The sequence below is a fragment of the Vigna umbellata genome, chromosome 3, assembly GCF_029865625.1.
Source record: "Vigna umbellata cultivar VRB3 chromosome 3, Vumbellata_1.0, whole genome shotgun sequence".
Lineage (NCBI taxonomy): Eukaryota > Viridiplantae > Streptophyta > Magnoliopsida > Fabales > Fabaceae > Vigna > Vigna umbellata.
The window spans coordinates 28,258,370-28,276,139 of record NC_142167.1 but is presented as its reverse complement, the minus strand read 5'-3'; the positions used below and the strand labels follow the sequence as shown (position 1 = coordinate 28,276,139).

At 36.5% G+C, this 17,770-nt stretch overlaps 1 non-coding gene and 1 pseudogene across 1 annotated transcript; one reads left to right on the top strand and one right to left on the bottom strand.

The window, feature by feature from the left end:
- Positions 1 to 4,056: 4,056 nt before the first annotated feature.
- Positions 4,057 to 11,474, top strand: LOC148202168 (uncharacterized; annotated as a pseudogene).
- On the bottom strand, positions 7,395 to 7,500 carry LOC124835397 (small nucleolar RNA R71). Its single transcript, XR_007028569.1, has one exon. It is a non-coding gene; the product is annotated as a small nucleolar RNA R71 (small nucleolar RNA).
- Positions 11,475 to 17,770: the final 6,296 nt, after the last annotated feature.

Here is a 17,770-nt window from a genome sequence, read left to right as displayed (position 1 = left end):
CATCTCCAAAAGTCGATCGGTTCACCCGGGTAATGTCGGACGGGCCAGGGCACTTCATCCCTTCACGACGGCTGTTATGGAAGAGCAAATGCCGGACAGGATGCTTGCTATTGTCGAGAAGTATGACGGATCAGGCAATCCAGAGTAGCATCTAAGGTCGTTTGTGGATTGATGACAATCTATTCGCCTAACGAACGAGTGTGGTGCATGGTTTTTCCCCTGTCCATCAAAGGAGAAGCCTTGGCATGGTTTCATTCCCTTCGTCCCAGAACCATAGACAGTTTTGAGAGGTTGAGAAATCTGTTTGAAAGGCAGTTTGCTTCAAGTTAGGCGCAAAACCTTACTGATGAGTGCATATTTATGCCTACATTTATGCTTTAAAATTAAAATTTTTGATAGAATAATTGTGCTTAAATGATTGATTTTAAGTGAATTTGTGATGATTGGAATTGTTGGGTTTGGGAATTAAAGAGACGTAAAAAGTGAGTTTTAGCGCATAAAATATCCTTGGATGTTCTTACGTTTATTTGTGCAGCTGAAATTATAAGTTTTATTGGTCCAAATGGCAATTCAAGGCCCAAAATCAGATTTTATTTGGAAAATAATGTATAGATGGGCCAAACAGGCAACTTTTACCCTTGCACCTCCCAATTTCCTTACATACACCCCTCTTCTCTTAAATAGGCCCAATACTAAGCCAAACAGTAACCCTATTCTAAATACACCTCCTAAATTTCCCTACCCATACCCCTCCTAAGTTAGACTCTACCAGATCATGCCACGTGTCGAAATCCTCCCCACACAGGTCTAGCCAACCATGTTCCGCCACGTCAGCCCTAACCCATGAGCATCATCTTCCACCTTCTCCACAGAAACCCTAGCCGCCAATGCCGTCAGCCGCCGTTCCGCTTCCGCCGTACCATCCTCATCGCTGGCCAACTTCTTCTCCCTCCTTTCTCACCGGAAGGCCACGCTCGTCACCACCATGTTGTGCCGCCACCGTGAAACCACGCCGCCATGAAACCGCGGCACTCCTCCTCCTTCATCGCGAGTTCCGCTCCGCCACCAACCTTCATCGCGCCATTAACGGCGAGTTCTTCATCCACCATCGCCGGAGCACGCACCGCCTCGGTCTCGCCATCACCACCACGGTATCGCATCTCGACCATCTTCATCTTCTCCATTCTCGGAACCAAATCGCGAGACTTAGCCGTGCTACTTCCTCCATGCCGCCACCACCAAATCGTCCTTCTTTCTCGCCGGACAACCACCATCAACCATTACCACCGTTCATCTTCTCTACTCACGAAACACAGTCGCACCATCACGCTCTTCCAGTAATGCGAGCCCTTTTCCTGACCGCGACTCCCTCTTCTTCATCACCCCAGCCATCGAGAGAAGCCTCCACGCATCAGACCGTTAACACGCATCTCCCATGGCAGCTATCATCGCGCATCCTCGCCGTCATCTCCAACCCCAAACCTGCAAACAGAAAACCAATCAGGAACTAGAAACGCAAAAACGCGAGCAGCAGCGCAGAGGAGCAAAGCGGCGTAGGAATTTCCCTTCCCCAATGTTCTGAAACCCTAATTGGGAGGGGAGAGTTCTGACACGTGACAACACCTCATTGGTGCGTCCTCCTCTGGTCAAAGCTGGTCAACTGAGGGGCTTTCTTGCAATTTCAGAAATTCAGAAGGGGCTAAAGTGCAGATAGAGACAATTTTAGGGTATTTGTGCAATTTTGGAAAGTCAGAAAAAGCTAAAAGATAAAATTCAGTTGTTGAATTAATTTAATTTGGGAATATCAACAGAAAATATCTTCCAAATAATGTTATAATTATCTAAAGCTTTTAGTTATTTGGAAGATATAAGATAAAAGATTTTGTCAACTGAATACTCAGAGTCCAAGCCGAATCAAGCCCTATATAAAGAGACCCAGGGACTTCACTTCATTGATTCTCTCATACTCCTCTCACTTTTCTTTCATCTTGTATTCAACTCCATTCATGGAGAGCTAAGCATCTAGGGCTATTCTGCTGTAATTCCATGACGGATTTTGAGGTTACGTTCAGTTAATGCAATTGTTTACTTTGATTATTGATTTAAGTTGTGCCCTCTATGTCTTTCATCTCTCTATCTTGTTAAAAGCAAAGATTTTTGCATCATAATATGTTTGAATTACATGCATATTGATTATATGAGTTTTAGGGTTTCTAGGTTTAAATTGAGAATCTACTTTGATTTAATTTAGGAACTTTCATATGATTAAATGGTTTTTACTATCAATTGAGAATGTACTTTGATTGATTAGTAATAATTTCAACTATAATCAATTGAGAATTTACTTTGATTGATTGACTTTTAATTTAGTTAGGAGATTTAAGAATAGACATGATTAAACACAATAGAATTTGATTGAGAATGTACTTTGGTTGAATTTATTGTGAATAATCTAGAAAGGTTTTGCATTTGATTGAGAATTTACTTTGGTTAAATGCATGATCGCCCTCAAATTAATTAAGAATGTACTTTAATTAATTTGAAACTTAAACAATAATCAATTGAACAATTATCCGTGAATAACCGATGATGAATCTATCTTGGAAAAGCAGTGGAATTAGCCTATTTCATCGTAACTGTTTTTAAGTTTCTTATTCTTTAAACACTTTTCAACCATTACTTTTATTCATAAGCATTGCATAGCATTCGTAAGAGTCACAGATATTCAAAAGCAATTCTGCGTTCGTTGGGAAACGACTCAGGGTTACTTCAACCCTGTCTACTTTCTTGAATACTACTTGGCAATACTGAAGTTGCCTTGAAAAGTAGTATTAATTTGATAGCTTCAACGACAGCTTATCACTTACATACATGAAGTTAAAGAAGATCAAATAGAGGAAAGATGAAGGCTTGAGATACTTCATGGACCGGTACAATCGGACTGCACGTCAAGTGCATGGCGTGGGCAAGAAGTTCATAATGAGCACTTTGTCTACGATCTTGAGACCCTGCTCTTTTCCGGACAGGCTGTTCGCACGACCACTTATGACGTTGGGGGAATTACAAGAGAGGACGACCGAGTTTATCAGAATAGAGGATATGTGAGTGGTCCAAAAGAGGCAGCATGAGGAAAATGCTTCGTCCTCAGGCCAAGAAAAGAAAGAGGGCAAGAAGAGGTTTGTCCCAGACTAACGAAAGAAGGGTAAAAAGTTCAAATATGGCCCGAAAGGGCCCAAGTTTGATTGGTATACCCCTTTGAATGCACCAAGGGCCAGAGTGTTGGAGGAAGCTCTTAGCGTAGATCTCTTATCCCCATTGAAGAAAAAACCGACGCTTAAGAATGCGGACGGTACCAAGCACTGCCTCTATCATCAGAATATGGGGCATACCATCGAAGATCACACAACGCTCCAAGACAAGATCGAAGAATTGTTGAGGGCAGGGCATTTAAGGAGGTATGTGAGAACCGAGCGAGGAAGAATCCCTCCGCGGAGGCAAAGATCCGGACGGTATGATCGTAGAGATGACCGTCGTTTAGACCACCGCAACAGAAGTTGAAGTCAAGATCAATAGTTACGCAGTCATATCAACACAATTTCTGGAGGCTTTGCTGGAGTAGGGTCGTCGGCCTCAGCAAGGAAAAGGAGTTTGAGGGAATTGAAGAGTGTGCATAGAGTGGACGTAAAGAAACACTCAATGCCACCAATCACCTTCATTGATGAGGATTTTCATGCTCCCGATCCTGAGCAAGATGATCCTATGGTGATAACTGTTGTTATCGCTCTGTATTGCGTGGGCAAACTCCTGATCGATCAAGGAAGCTCAGCCAACATCCTTTACTGGAAGACTTTCCAGCAAATGGATCTATCTGAAGACCTAATCGTACCCTACAACGAGCAGATTGTAGGGTTTGTGGAGAAAGAGTGGACACTCGAGTGTACGTAGATTTGAGAACGTGTTTGAGGACCAAACAAGATACTAAGGAGCTGAAGACCAGGTTTTTGCTGGTAGAAGCTAGCACCCCGTACAACGTGCTTATAGGCAGGCCTTGCCTAAATGCTTTTGGGGCAATCGTTTGAACGTCTCACCCTAAAGTTTCCTTCTGGCAATGGTACTATTCGCACCGTTCAGACGGACCAAAGAGTCGCTCAGGAGTGTTATGTTGCGGGATTAAAGGTTGAGCCCTCAACTTCTCGCTGCAAGGTTAGGCGATTTGAAGTGGCGATGGCGAACTTAGATTTGAGAGCCAACACTGACGACCGAATAGAGCCACTGGGAGAAACGAGATTGTTCGGTCTCGAGCATAAAGAGGACCAGGTTGCTTCCCTTGGGAGTGAGTTGGAGGACGAACAGGCCAAACTGATAGGTAGAGAACTGAAGAAAAACAATGATCTGTTCGCATGGACCGCAGCCGACATACCCAATAGTCATGTCACATAAATTGGCGTTGTTTAAGGAGGCCCACCCGGTGGCTCAAAAGAAAAGGAGGCTCGGGGAAGAGAAGAAGTTGGCAACGGACGTTGAAGTGAAGAAGCTCCTAGAAGCAAACTTTATTTGTGAAGTCAAGTACACCACTTGGTTGGCAAATGTTGTGATGGTAAAAAAATCAAATGGGCAGTGGAGGATGTGCACAGATTTCAAAGACTTAAACAAAGCCTGCCCTAAAGACCGATCGAATACAATGCCAAACTGGATAGAAAGATCGAGCGGTTAATGCGCAGGAAAGCGTCTCACGGTCGCTCGGTCCCACAACAGTTTGGCAGAGTTAAGGCGCAATTAATGTTACAACGGCTACTGATGAACGATTAATGTCTGCATTAATGATCATTAAGAAGTAAATTAATTGGTCAGATTCTTACAAACTCTATAAATAGATGATTAATTTCGAGGTAAACTCACTTCTACTCACTATTGAATTACAAAAGAGCTATAGAGAAAGATTATGACTTGAGCGTCAAAGTTTATTCTTCAGGTCACCTCTCATACACTGATCGGTCACTCGAAGCAAGGAGCAAGGCGAATGTTCGGCACACCAGAACATCACTTTGGCGACATCCACGTCCCATTTCAGCATAAACATAAACTAAAGTTACAATTTAATTAATTTCCTAAACTATTCTTCAATTTTGCTCATGATCTTCATGTTCTTTAAGTTTTCTCCTTCATGGAACATCATAAGATTTAAGGAGATGTGTTTTGATCTTTGACCTTATCAATATTCCTTTGAATTGTAAATATTCTTCCTCAAGTTTTTCTCATATATGTTCAAGAGATAGTCCTCTATCACTATGTTTTTGCGCTTCAATGTTAAGGTTCTTGTTCATTTCAATCGATAGGGGTACCTGTCAAAGGTACTTTGACGTTAAAGTTAGTTTAGGTCTCATTATACAACGAATAAATGCGTAATCAACCACCGTACCTAGACCTACATTTATAGTTTTTCTAATGGCTTATTGTTTAAGGTTGGCCTAATTACTATTGATTGAGGTCGTATTATAAGTGCAAAAAAGTAGTTAATTTTCATATGGAATTTGAGCACTTATGTTTTGAATTGAGTACATTTGTATCAATTTTCCCCAATCTAAGAAAGATGAAATGTAATCACATGTTTCTGGGTTATTGAGTAAAAGGAAATCATTTGATCCCTAGTTTGTATACATTTAAGGTAAACTAAGAGAGAAGAGCAAATTCTGCAACATTTCGCCCAAGCTAGAATGATTTCGCTTAAGCTAGATTTGTCCAGGAAGCCATTACCTTAAAAGTCATTCTCGCTTAAGTGAGAATATTTTAGCTTAAGCGAGAATGATTATCTTCTCCAAGAAGTTTCTTCTCGCTTAAGCGAGAATAATTTAGCTTAAGCGAGAATTCGGGCAGTTTATATACTTACGAAGCAAAAAGAAAGGGGGGACGGAGAGCACGGAGAAAGAAGTTACCCAAAGAGTTTTTCTTCCACTTCAGCTGTAGGATCTTCTTCTTCATCTCTTAGAATGTCAATCGCCACCATGAGTGGCTGATCTCTTCTCTTGGGATTAAATGTAATCGATTCGAACTCGGATGTAATCTGGTGATTATATATAGCATTTCTGTTTTTATTCAACATTGGTATTTTTGTTCTGCTCTTAATGCTTGATTCTACCTGAACAATAGTTTCATGAATGTGGATTTTAGACTTGACTGGAAAGTATTTCTAAAACTCTGATCTGAGTAAGAATACTTGATATTCTGTGATGCTAGGGATAGATTTCAGTTTATCAATTGCTTATAACACTTGAATATAATGCTGGACAGTTTCTTGGATATGTGAGGAATCAATATTCAAGGAACTGCTCTTATGAATTTTATATGTGAGGAATCGATATAAATGACTTTGGTGTGTTGCATCAATGTTGGTAATTTCAGTTGCTATATGTTTGTATTCATCCAGATTGCAGACGAGTGAGATAAATGAATTCAATCTCAACTTCTGATATTAATCTTCATTAAGTTATTTGTTGTTGTTATTTTACTTTCACGCAACGTAGTTTTATTTATCAACATCCATCATGAATCAAATTGAACATCCTTGTATATATATTGTTTGAGATAACAATTTATCTATTTAATCGAAATTGTTCCTCGTGGGTTCGACACTCTTACTTAAAAAATCATTATGCTATAGTTGACTATTGGTACGCTTGCCAAAAGTTTAACAAGTATTTTTAGTGTCGTTGCCGGAGAACAGTTTTCTTTTGAATTTTTAAAAAGTTATCTCATCCAGCTTTATGAATATATTTTTTTTCTCTCCTCTTAATTAGATAGTTTATTTTATTTTCTCATTTGTACTAATCCTTGCTTGAGCTGTTTTGATTTATGTTCTTAAGAGGTCAGGTTTCTAAAGATCAATTAGCATTTGACCCAGAGATAGAAAAAACCGCTCGAAGAAGTAGAGGCAAAAACAAGAAGAACTAAGGAAAAACAAAGGAAAAATATTTCAATACTTCCATCACACATCTGGAAAAGAAAATATGGCGGAAGAAGGACCAACCCCACCTAGAAGAACATTGGGAGGCTATGCTATGCAACAAGGGCCAAGATATTTTCTAGCATAGTAATACCGCCCACCACCAAAACTTTGGAGATGAGGCCAGCTTTCCTTAGCCTAATCAGTTCTTATCAATTCACTGGAATGGATAATGAAGATCCATACATTCATCTCTCTACATTCTATGAACTGGTAGAAACTATGGGATTTGAAGAAGGAGATCTTGACCATGTATATATGCGTTTGTTTCCTTTTTCTTTGACAGAAAAAGCAAAGGAATGGCTTAAATCACATCCAAACCAAAGTCTGAACAAGTGGAGTAATGTAGAAGATAAATTCTTGAACAGATTCTTTCCACCTTCTCGCTACATTAAGGCAAAAGCTAAGATTTCTACTTTTAGGCAAGGACAAGATGAACCATTCTGTGAAGCTTGGGAACGATTTAATTCTTTGTTGAGGAGATGCCCCAATCATGGCTTTGAAGATATTGCTCAACTGAATATTTTCTGCAATGGTCTGAGGCCAGACACCAAAATGATATTAGATGCAGCGGCTGGAGGAATAATGATGTCTGTAGATGCAGAACAAGCAACAAGAATCATTGAGGCACTAGCATCTACAGACCATCAAGCCCAATATAATAGACAAACAGTTCAGCGGAAAGGAATTCTTGATCTCAGCACTACAGATGCAATTTTAGCTCAAAATAAAATTCTGACTCAACAGATGGAAGCATTAACCAAACAGATGGCTAACTTACTTGAGCAGTTAAAAGCAGTACAATCTTCTCCTAGTCAACAACCCATGAGATGTAACTTCTGTGGAGGTGACCATCCCAATGGTCATTGTTCATATCAAAGTAGCCCACGAGAAGGAGAAATTCAATATGTGAGTAATCAAGGAAGATCAGGGAATTTCTCTAACAACAATAACTTTTCACAGAGGTGGAGAAACAATCAAAGTCAGAATTTTGGATGGAAACAAGATGTTGGTCCTTCAAATAGACAACCTCCTTATCAGCATCAACAACAAAATCCATCTGTGTATGAAAGAATAACCAAATTGGAGGATACTCTAGAAAAATTCATGCAAGCTTCTATGACCAATCAGAAAAATACAGAAGCTTCAATCAGGAATCTTGAAACACAGGTGGGACAGTTGGCTAAACAACTATCAGATCAACAGGCAGGTCATTTTTCAGCCAACACCCAAACTAATCCCAAGGAGCATTGTAAATCAATTACTACCAGGAGTGGTAAAATTGTGGGAAGAGGGATTGGAGACAATCTTGTTATGGAGGAAAAAGAAAATGAAAAAAAAATGAGTGTGAGGAAGAGGAAGAGAAAAATAAAAGTGAGTATGTGAATAAAAGAAAAGAAAAAGAAGAAATAAAAAGAAATGAGGAGAAAAAGAGGGAGAAAGCTGAGAACCAGGTACGACAGTTGAAGAACCTACCTTACCCCCATAACCCGTCCAAAAGGGATAAGGAAAGGCAATTTGCAAGGTTCATGGATATTTTCAAACAACTGCAGATTAATATTCCATTTGTGGAAGCTATAGAGTAGATGCCAACTTATGCAAAATTCATGAAAGAGCTCCTGACAAAGAAAAGAAGATTTTCTGAAGAGACAGTGGAGCTTGAAGCAGGCTATAGTGCTATAATCCAAAAATCATTACCTCAGAAATCCAAGGACCCTGGAAGTTTCATCATTCCAGTCACAATTGGGACATTGCCAGTACGTAAAGCATTGCTTGACTTGGGTGCCAATATAAATTTGATGCCTTTGTCCATGCTAAGAAGAATAGGAGATTTGGAAGTAATGCCTACACGGATGACATTACAGTTAGCTGACAGATCCATGAAATATCCCTATGGTGTGGCAGAGGATGTCTTAGTTAAAGTTGATAAATTCATATTCCCAGTTGACTTTGTGGTGATGGATATTGAGGAAGATGTTGAAGTTCCTTTGATACTGGGAAGACCTTTTATGAAGACTGCTAAGGTCATTATTGATGTTGATGATGGCAAACTAAAGGTTAGAGTGCAAGATGAGGAAGTCAACTTTAATGTTTTTGAAGCAATCCAACACCCCAAAGACAAACAACAATGTTTCAAAATGGATGTGATAGATGAAATTTGTTTATCAGCCAAGAAGCAATTAACAAAAGCAAGTCCATTGAAGAAAGCTTTAATTGGTGTTTGTGATGAGTTGGAAAAAGAAGATGAGAAGAAAGTTGATGAAAATTTGATACACTTGAATTCAATGAAAGCAATTGCGTCGAATGAAATACAATATGAGAAATTGCAACAAGAAAAGAAAACTGAAAGTCAAAAGCTGGATGACGCATTGTGGGCATATAGAACTGCTTATAAGTCCCCTACTGGTTTATCCCCATTTCAACTGGTATATGGTAAGTCATATCACTTACCAGTCGAGTTGGAGCACAAGGAATTTTGGGCCTTGAAATTTCTAAATTTTGATTCAAAGGCAGCAGGAAAGAAAAGAATATTACAACTGCAGAAATTTGAAGAAATGAGTCTCAATGCTTATGAATCCTCTAAGCTATACAAAGAAAGGATGAAAGCTTATCATGACAAGAAAATTTTAAAGAGAGAATTCTACCGAGGCCAATCAGTGTTACGGTTCAATTCCAGGTTAAGGTTATTTCCTAGAAAACTCAAATCAAAATGGTCAGGACCGTTTCTTTTCAAGGTTGTTAAACCTTATGGAGCTATTGAGTTAGAGGATCCTGATTCCAAAAGAAGCTGGGTTAATGGGTTAAGATTAAAGCCCTACTTTGGTGGTGAGGTTGATAGACTTGCCACAATCATCCAATTGGACAAAACGTAATGATACAAACGTCAAGCTCGTGACGTTAAACAAGCGCTTCTTGGGAGGCAACCAGTGTTTAATTATGTTTTCGCATTATAATTTTATCTTGTGTGTTAATTATGTTTTTGTATATATTATGTGTTTGCATGCAAAAGGGTAAGTTTTAACATTTAAATGTCTTGATAAGGCAAACCATGCATGTTTAAGTGTTTTTAACCAAAATGTATGTGTCATGCCTGATAATAAGTTTTGCTGCCAAAATTGAGTTCATTGAATGTTAAAAATCACCTTGTTTTGGCCAAATTGTGATATTTGAGTTTGAGAGTTTGATTCCGCAATTGATGATGTGAAACTTTTTGGAGTGATAGATAATTGGTTGATGAATAGATTGATATGTGTCTTTGGATTAATTAGATTGAATTCATCATGAATTGGGTGAGTAAAAGTTGAAATTTTTTCAAAAGTGGCAAAAACTGCATTAGTTTCGCCTAAGCTAAAACCTTATCGCTTGGGCGAGATATGCAGAAAACTGAAAAACAAGTTTTACTGATATTTTCGCTTAAGCTAAAATTTTTCGCTTGAGCTAAAAATGTCCTGCAACTAAAATTGAGCCACTAGAGCTCTTTCGCGTGAGCGAAACTTGCTTCGTTTGGGCCAGATTGAGGCTAAAGCTTGTGATGCTCACTAGAACCATCTCGCTTAAGCTAAAAATCAGCCACTTAGGCGAAAAATTTAATTTCAAATTCTAGTGCCCACTGGAACATTTTCGCTTGAGCTAAAATTGAGCTGCCTAGGCGAGATTTGGGCTAAAATTTGGGGTGCCCACTGGAGCATTTTCGCTTAAGCTAAACCTTGCTCACCTGGGCGAAAATGTCATGCAAATAAGGTTTAGCCACTGGAACTTTTTCGCCTGGGCCAAACTTTTTAAATTTGAATCCTGTCAATTTAGCTTAAGCGAAAATGTTTTAGCTTAAGCGAAAACACGTGACCCTGTGTTAAAACTCAGAAAAGGAATCACTGGTTCATAACTACTTTCTTTTCAACATAGTGCTTTCTTCCTTCAAAGTATTGGGCACGATTTTCTTGATCCAATGGCGCTCAATTAACTCACCAATCCCTTCCTCCCTTTGCTAAATTCCCTTGAAGGTAAGTTCCACTTCACTATCTTCCATTTTCAAAGAACAAATTTGGGGTTTTTCTCTGTATGTTTTGTGGAACCCTAAGGTAGTGCCCATGTTGGTTGTTATTGTCCATGAATTATCCTGAATGTTTAAATGTGAGTTGTTGGTATAACTGAATAATGTAGGTTGTTTGTGCATGGATTAATTCATGAAAATTTGATGTATGAAAATGCACATGAACATTTCGATGAAATGCCTAACTTAATTGATGAAATGAACCATAGAGGACAACTCCACCTTTATGAGGACCATATCCAGGCACGACTCCACCAGAATTCTTGGCATACTTACAGTGTCCTGGGGACAGTCCAATTTTTCCAGGGGGAAGTGAACCAACTGGACTTGACAGTAGTTTTGCAGCCGAATTCACATCAGGCTTGGGACCTTCAAGAGGAGGAGTTTCAGACGAAATTTGATAGAGTCATGAGGGGAGATTGACACACAGAACTATTCCAACCTCCAGAACACAATGAAATACGGTTGTTTTTGTTTTATTGCATAACTTTTATTTTAGTAATATTATGCTTTAGTTGTTTTGGTTAGAATGTACAGTTTCACTTACCTTTTGCTTACTTTACTTTTGCTTAATATTGCACAGAACACATACACAGCTAAAATGATTTTTTTTTTAGGAATTATAAGAAAATCTTTCTTGAGGAAATTGGTTAAAGAGAAATCAAGTTTCAAAAAGTGTCTTGAAAAAAAAAAGAGGGAAATTTTGGTTGAATCCATAGTTAAATGGGATTAGGATATCAGTGTTGGATAATTGGTTAAGATAATCAATTGTAACAACAAGTGATATACCAAGGAAAGATACCAAACACAAAACCCAGTGAGTGTGAATCCTTAAACAGTTTGAGAGTTTCCACTGTTTGTTGTCAAGTTGATATTGCTTGAGTTTTCATTCGGATAACATCACACCTGAAGCATGGAAATGATCAAGGCAGTTTTGTTGAATGTAAATAACTCAGTGCCAAACATCCAACCTAGGAATAATTATCCTTTTGTGACAGCCCATTTGAGCCTAATTGTTTTGAACTATACACCTTAACCTTAACTTTAGTTAATATTCCCTCCCTTTGCACACTTTAGGGATAGAGAGCATAGGTGCATTTTATTCAACTTTAAAATGGGAATTGGTTGGTGGAATTGTACTTAGAAAAGAAAAGGGCTGAGAAATTTGTACTATAATTCACTCCTCAATTTTGTATAGAAATATATATATATATATATATATATATATATATATATATATATATATATATATATATATATATATTCAAAAAAAATAAGAAAAGGGAAGAAGAAAAAAGGAGTGAGTAATGAATGAAAAAGAAACATTGGGTGTTGAGGTATGAGATGGGATGAATTGAGAGTAGAATTGGAAATGGGTTTAAAGTGTAGTTATGCTCTCTTTTCTAAAGTTGTGTTTTTGTTATCTTGAAAAACCATAATTCTTGGAAACCCAATTTTAATGCTGATTGAGATTCATGTTGATTGTGTGTGTGGTTTGATTGAAAATGACTGACAATTTTAACTTGTTCAATTTCAGTGGAAAATGAGAGAAACACATCCTTTATGATTTAAGAGAGAATTTATCTATTTAATCGAAACAATGGCTCTTACAATTGATTTTCTTGAAAATTTGTTGCACTTTTATCCTGCTTTTATTTGATAATTGGATTCACCATTTTGAATTTGTAGTTTGGAATGCAGAAGTTGTTTTGTAAGGACAATGAAATCGATTTCTCAAATAACCAATTTCAAAGTTTGAGTTTTGAAAAGTTGTTGGGATTTTATTACTTTGCTTGAGGAAAAGCAAGATGCTAGGTTGGGGAGAGTTGATAAGTGCAAAAAAGTAGTTAATTTTCATATGGAATTTGAGCACTTATGTTTTGAATTGAGTACATTTGTATCAATTTTCCCCAATCTAAGAAAGATGAAATGTAATCACATGTTTCTGAGTTATTGAGTAAAAGGAAATCATTTGATCCCTAGTTTGTATACATTTCAGGTAAACTAAGAGAGAAGAGCAAATTCTGCAACATTTCGCCCAAGCTAGAATGATTTCGCTTAAGCTAGATTTGTCCAAGAAGCCATTACCTTAAAAGTCATTCTTGCTTAAGCGAGAATATTTTAGCTTAAGCGAGAATGATTATCTTCTCCAAGAAGTTTCTTCTCGCTTAAGCGAGAATAATTTAGCTTAAGCGAGAATAATTTAGCTTAAGCGAGAATTCGGGCAGTTTATATACTTACGAAGCAGAAAGAAAGGGGGGACGGAGAGCACGGAGAAAGAAGTTACCCAAAGAGTTTTTCTTCCACTTCAGCTGTAGGATCTTCTTCTTCATCTCTTAGAATGTCAATCGCAACCATGAGTGGTTGATCTCTTCTCTTGGGATTGAATGTAATCGATTCGAACTCGGATGTAATCTGGCGATATTTATATATAGCATTTCTATTTTTATTCAACATTGGTATTTTTGTTCTGCTCATAATGCTTGATTCTACCTGAACAATAGTTTCATGAATGTGGATTTTAGACTTGACTGGAAAGTATTTCTAAAACTCTTATCTGAGCAAGAATACTTGATATTCTGTGATGCTAGGGATAGATTTCAGTTTATCAATTGCTTATAACACTTGAATATAATGCTGGACAGTTTGTTGGATATGTGAGGAATCAATATTCAAGGAACTGCTCTTATGAATTTTATATGCGAGGAATCGATATAAATGACTTTGGTGTGTTGCATCAATGTTGGTAATTTCAGTTGCTATATGTTTGTATTCATCCAGATTGCAGATGAGTGAGATAGATGAATTCAATCCCAACTTCTCATATTAATCTTCATTAAGTTATTTGTTGTTGTTATTTTACTTTCACGCAACATAGTTTTATTTATCAACATCCATCATGAATCAAATTGAACATCCTTGTATGTATATTATTTGAGATAACAATTTATCTATTTAATCGAAACTGTTCCTCGTGGCTTCGACACTCTTACTTAAAAAATCATTATACTACAGTTGACTATTGGTACGCTTGCCAAAAGTTTAACATCGTACCCAAATAAAATTAATATGCAATTAAAGTACAGTATGTACTAGGAAGTGACTCCTAGGTCGTCTCTCAAGGACCAACATTTGGTCTAGTCTTTAGATCAAACACGTAGTAAGGGGGGTTTGTGTGAGCAGAATAACAAATAAAGACACAAATTAAATCACATATTAAGGACATGTTGGTTATTGGCTCCCATACAATGCTTCCAATCCTTGATTACCAATAATTATACGCTCCTTTCACCCTAATCCAACACCGATTAGCCTACTAAGCGAAGACTAAATACAGTTTTCATAATGCACACATTTAATTAGTTTGTCATACCACAAATTAAGCATCTACGGCTCTAATATACTAAGTGAAGATTAAACACAGATTAAGCCACTAAGCTTCTATCTAACTGCAAGCGCAACACATATTATATGATGCGAGACAAAATTCACAGAATCACAATGACAACACAACTATCTCATAGAAACATTGCACTTTCACCAATCACCAACCCAACACAATTAAGTTACCATTAAAACGATCTTGAAACAGAAAAGTGAAATTGGAAACATTAGAGCATAGGCAATATAGAAAAGAAACTCAATGCAGAAACAAAATTCAATTCAGAAACACAAACTGAGAAACACTAAAGTGAATCTGTAAAACGGAATTGGGATTAAAACAACCAAGCAAATCGAATTCTATTGTCTCTTAGCTCAAAGATCAAAATGTATCTATGTAGCTATGTAGCTGAGATAACTTAACAAAAACAATTGATGTTTTCTTTTTAAAGACTCTTAACGATTATCTTAAATATTAAAAGCTAATGTACAATTTAATGTTAAAATTATCTCGATCATTTCAAACAACATCATCTAAAAGTATCTACATAAAAAATATTATGAACATTATAAAAAGAAATACTAATAAAATATTATGACGAGTAAATCAGGTTAAATCTTACCCATAGTATTCGTATTAAAACTTTATAAATAAATTGATTTTCCTATTAAAAATTTATAAATAAATTGATATCTTTGTATACATTAATCATTAATTATAGGTTTAATAATTTAGATAATCCCTATTTTTGGTGACTTTTTTCAAATAGGTCTATCACTTTTTTTTGTCTCAATTGGTCTTATTTATGAAAAAATAAAGCAATTAATTTCTTGTTGTTAGTTCCGTACTAACAAGGTTAAAGACAGTGTCATGTGTCATGTGATTTTTTTGAATTTTTTAAATATTTTTTGAATTATTTTTATTTTAATATTTTAAAAAATTGTCGTGTCAAGGTGACATTGTGCCACATGGTATGACGTGACACTAATAGTGCCACTTGTCACTAACAGGCCAAGTGTCATTGCATTTGTTTCAATTTACTCTCTATATTTTTATTGTCTCAATTTGTTTCTTGTATTTTTATTTTGTTTCAATTTAGTCATATTTAAAAAAAATTGAACAATTTTGTTCTTGTCCAAATTCAAACAAAATTAATTTGTACATAAATCTTTACAAAATGTTTTATACAAAATGGTATTTTTTATTAGAAAAATAAAAAAAATTAGAAACTAACATATGACACATTTTTATTTATGTAGTACTAACGAAAATAATTTAATTGCATTAAAGTTTAAAAAAACAAAATTGAGACAAGTAAAAGATAAAGAACCTCATTTAAATTTTTTCTACAAAATTAAACAAAAATCATTTCACTTAAATAATATGAATAAGCAAACTATAAAAGTTAACATTTTAATAATAAATATTTTTGTGAAGGTAATCTACAAAAAAAATAATCTAAGTACTTCCTCAATAATTCATAAAAAATTTCTGGAGTTAAACATTAAGACTTGGAATACATTATCACTAAAAACTCACTTAACAGATTTAAAGACAAGAATTTGAAAAACGTACGTATTATTATTTTATTTAGTTAAATCTTATAAAATTATTCGTGCGTCACCTTTCTCGAAACTCTTTCGAGCAAAAAACTATATATAACTTAATCTTTTAATTATTTAATTTTTAAGGCAAAACAATATTTCATATATCAACAATGTCAAAATGTAAACACTCAAATAATACTTATAGAATAATATTTAAATTTCCTAATTAGAATAATTTGTTTAATTTAGGATTAAATTGAGAAAAAATAAAATTACAAGAACCAAATTGAGACAAAATAAAAATATAAAGACCAAATTAAAACAAATACAATAACACCTAGTATGACAGTAACACATGGCACTGTCAGTGTCACGTCACAACTATCATTGTCACGTGACATAATAATGTCAGCTTGACACAGGAACAATTTTTTAAGGGTTAAATATGTTTTTAGTCCCTGAACTATCAAGCGATTTTGGTTTTAGTCCCTACTTAGAACTTTGATGGTTTTTAGTCCTTATTGTTTTGAAACTCTGAGTAATAGTCCTTAAAATTGGACGGTGTTAAGTTTCAGTGGATGTGGCAAACGGCGTTGCCACGTGATCACTGATCTGCTCTATTCTCTGTCTGCCACGTTGGATGTTTAAGTGTTTGAACTGAGATTAAGTTAGTTAACCACTTCGTGAGTGCGGACGTCGTTTCGAATGGCGTGTGCAAGAAGCGGAAGGTATCGCGGTCGTGGCGGTCGCACCTGGCGTCGGGGAGCTGGAGCCTGAGCCGGGAGCAGGGGAGCAAGCTGCTCGGGAGGCAGTTCCGCGACGATATCCTGTACGTTTGCGACTGGCCGGGTTGCGTGAACAAGGAGGAGAAGAGGAAGTACCGCCTCTTTAGAGGCGTTTTCAAGAACTTCAAACGCACTAGGGTTTGGAGAACCATCCACGACGGCAACAAGAGGAAATTTCCCCTTCACGGTTTTCTTTTTCTTTTTATCATCGCTCAAGCTTCTTCTTTCTGTGCTACGGCGATTGCAGAGGCAAATTATTCACTTCAATATTCTTGTTTGTGTTTTGGTCCAAAATCATAATTAGAGTTTAATTAACTTATATTTCATATACTTCATTTAGAAGTTGTGAATGATTATTACATCTTTAGCTTACAATATTCAAAGCTTATTATATCAGTTCTTGCTTGATTACGTTTTTATGGTTTTGAGGAGAGTATCACGGAAAGTTGGGATTTGATTTCCTTTAGAATTTTCATGGCAAATAACTTGCTCTCTACACCCATCCTATCTTCACTTCTCCGTAATATTGCTATAAGTGGTCGGGTCCTATTTCACTTCTTTGCCCCGAGCTGCAGCCACGAAGAAGAACCCAACTTCTTCAAATCTGATTTATAAAAGATCACAATGTGTTAAGAAATGCAGCTTAGTGTGGCAACTAATGCTGCATTATCTCCAGAATTTTACTGGAAGTCCATGCTTCCCACCACATCAATGCCCAAAGCCATCACTGATTTGCTACATCCTGGTCAGTACAATTCCTACAAAACAACACAAAAAATGAAGAATAGTTCACAATTATTTTAGTTAATTCAATTTTTTTTTCAGGCTATGCTTTTCGACAGTCTCTTTGTTTTTAAGATTAAGGAAGACTGTTTCTTCCTCCACTCCATTGTTTCTTCATGCACTGTTAGAAAAATAAAAATTGCCCGTGGTTAGCACTTTTAGATTGGGCAATTTTTTATATCATGTTTTGGATTTTCAATTCAAAATATATTTTCTTATCTA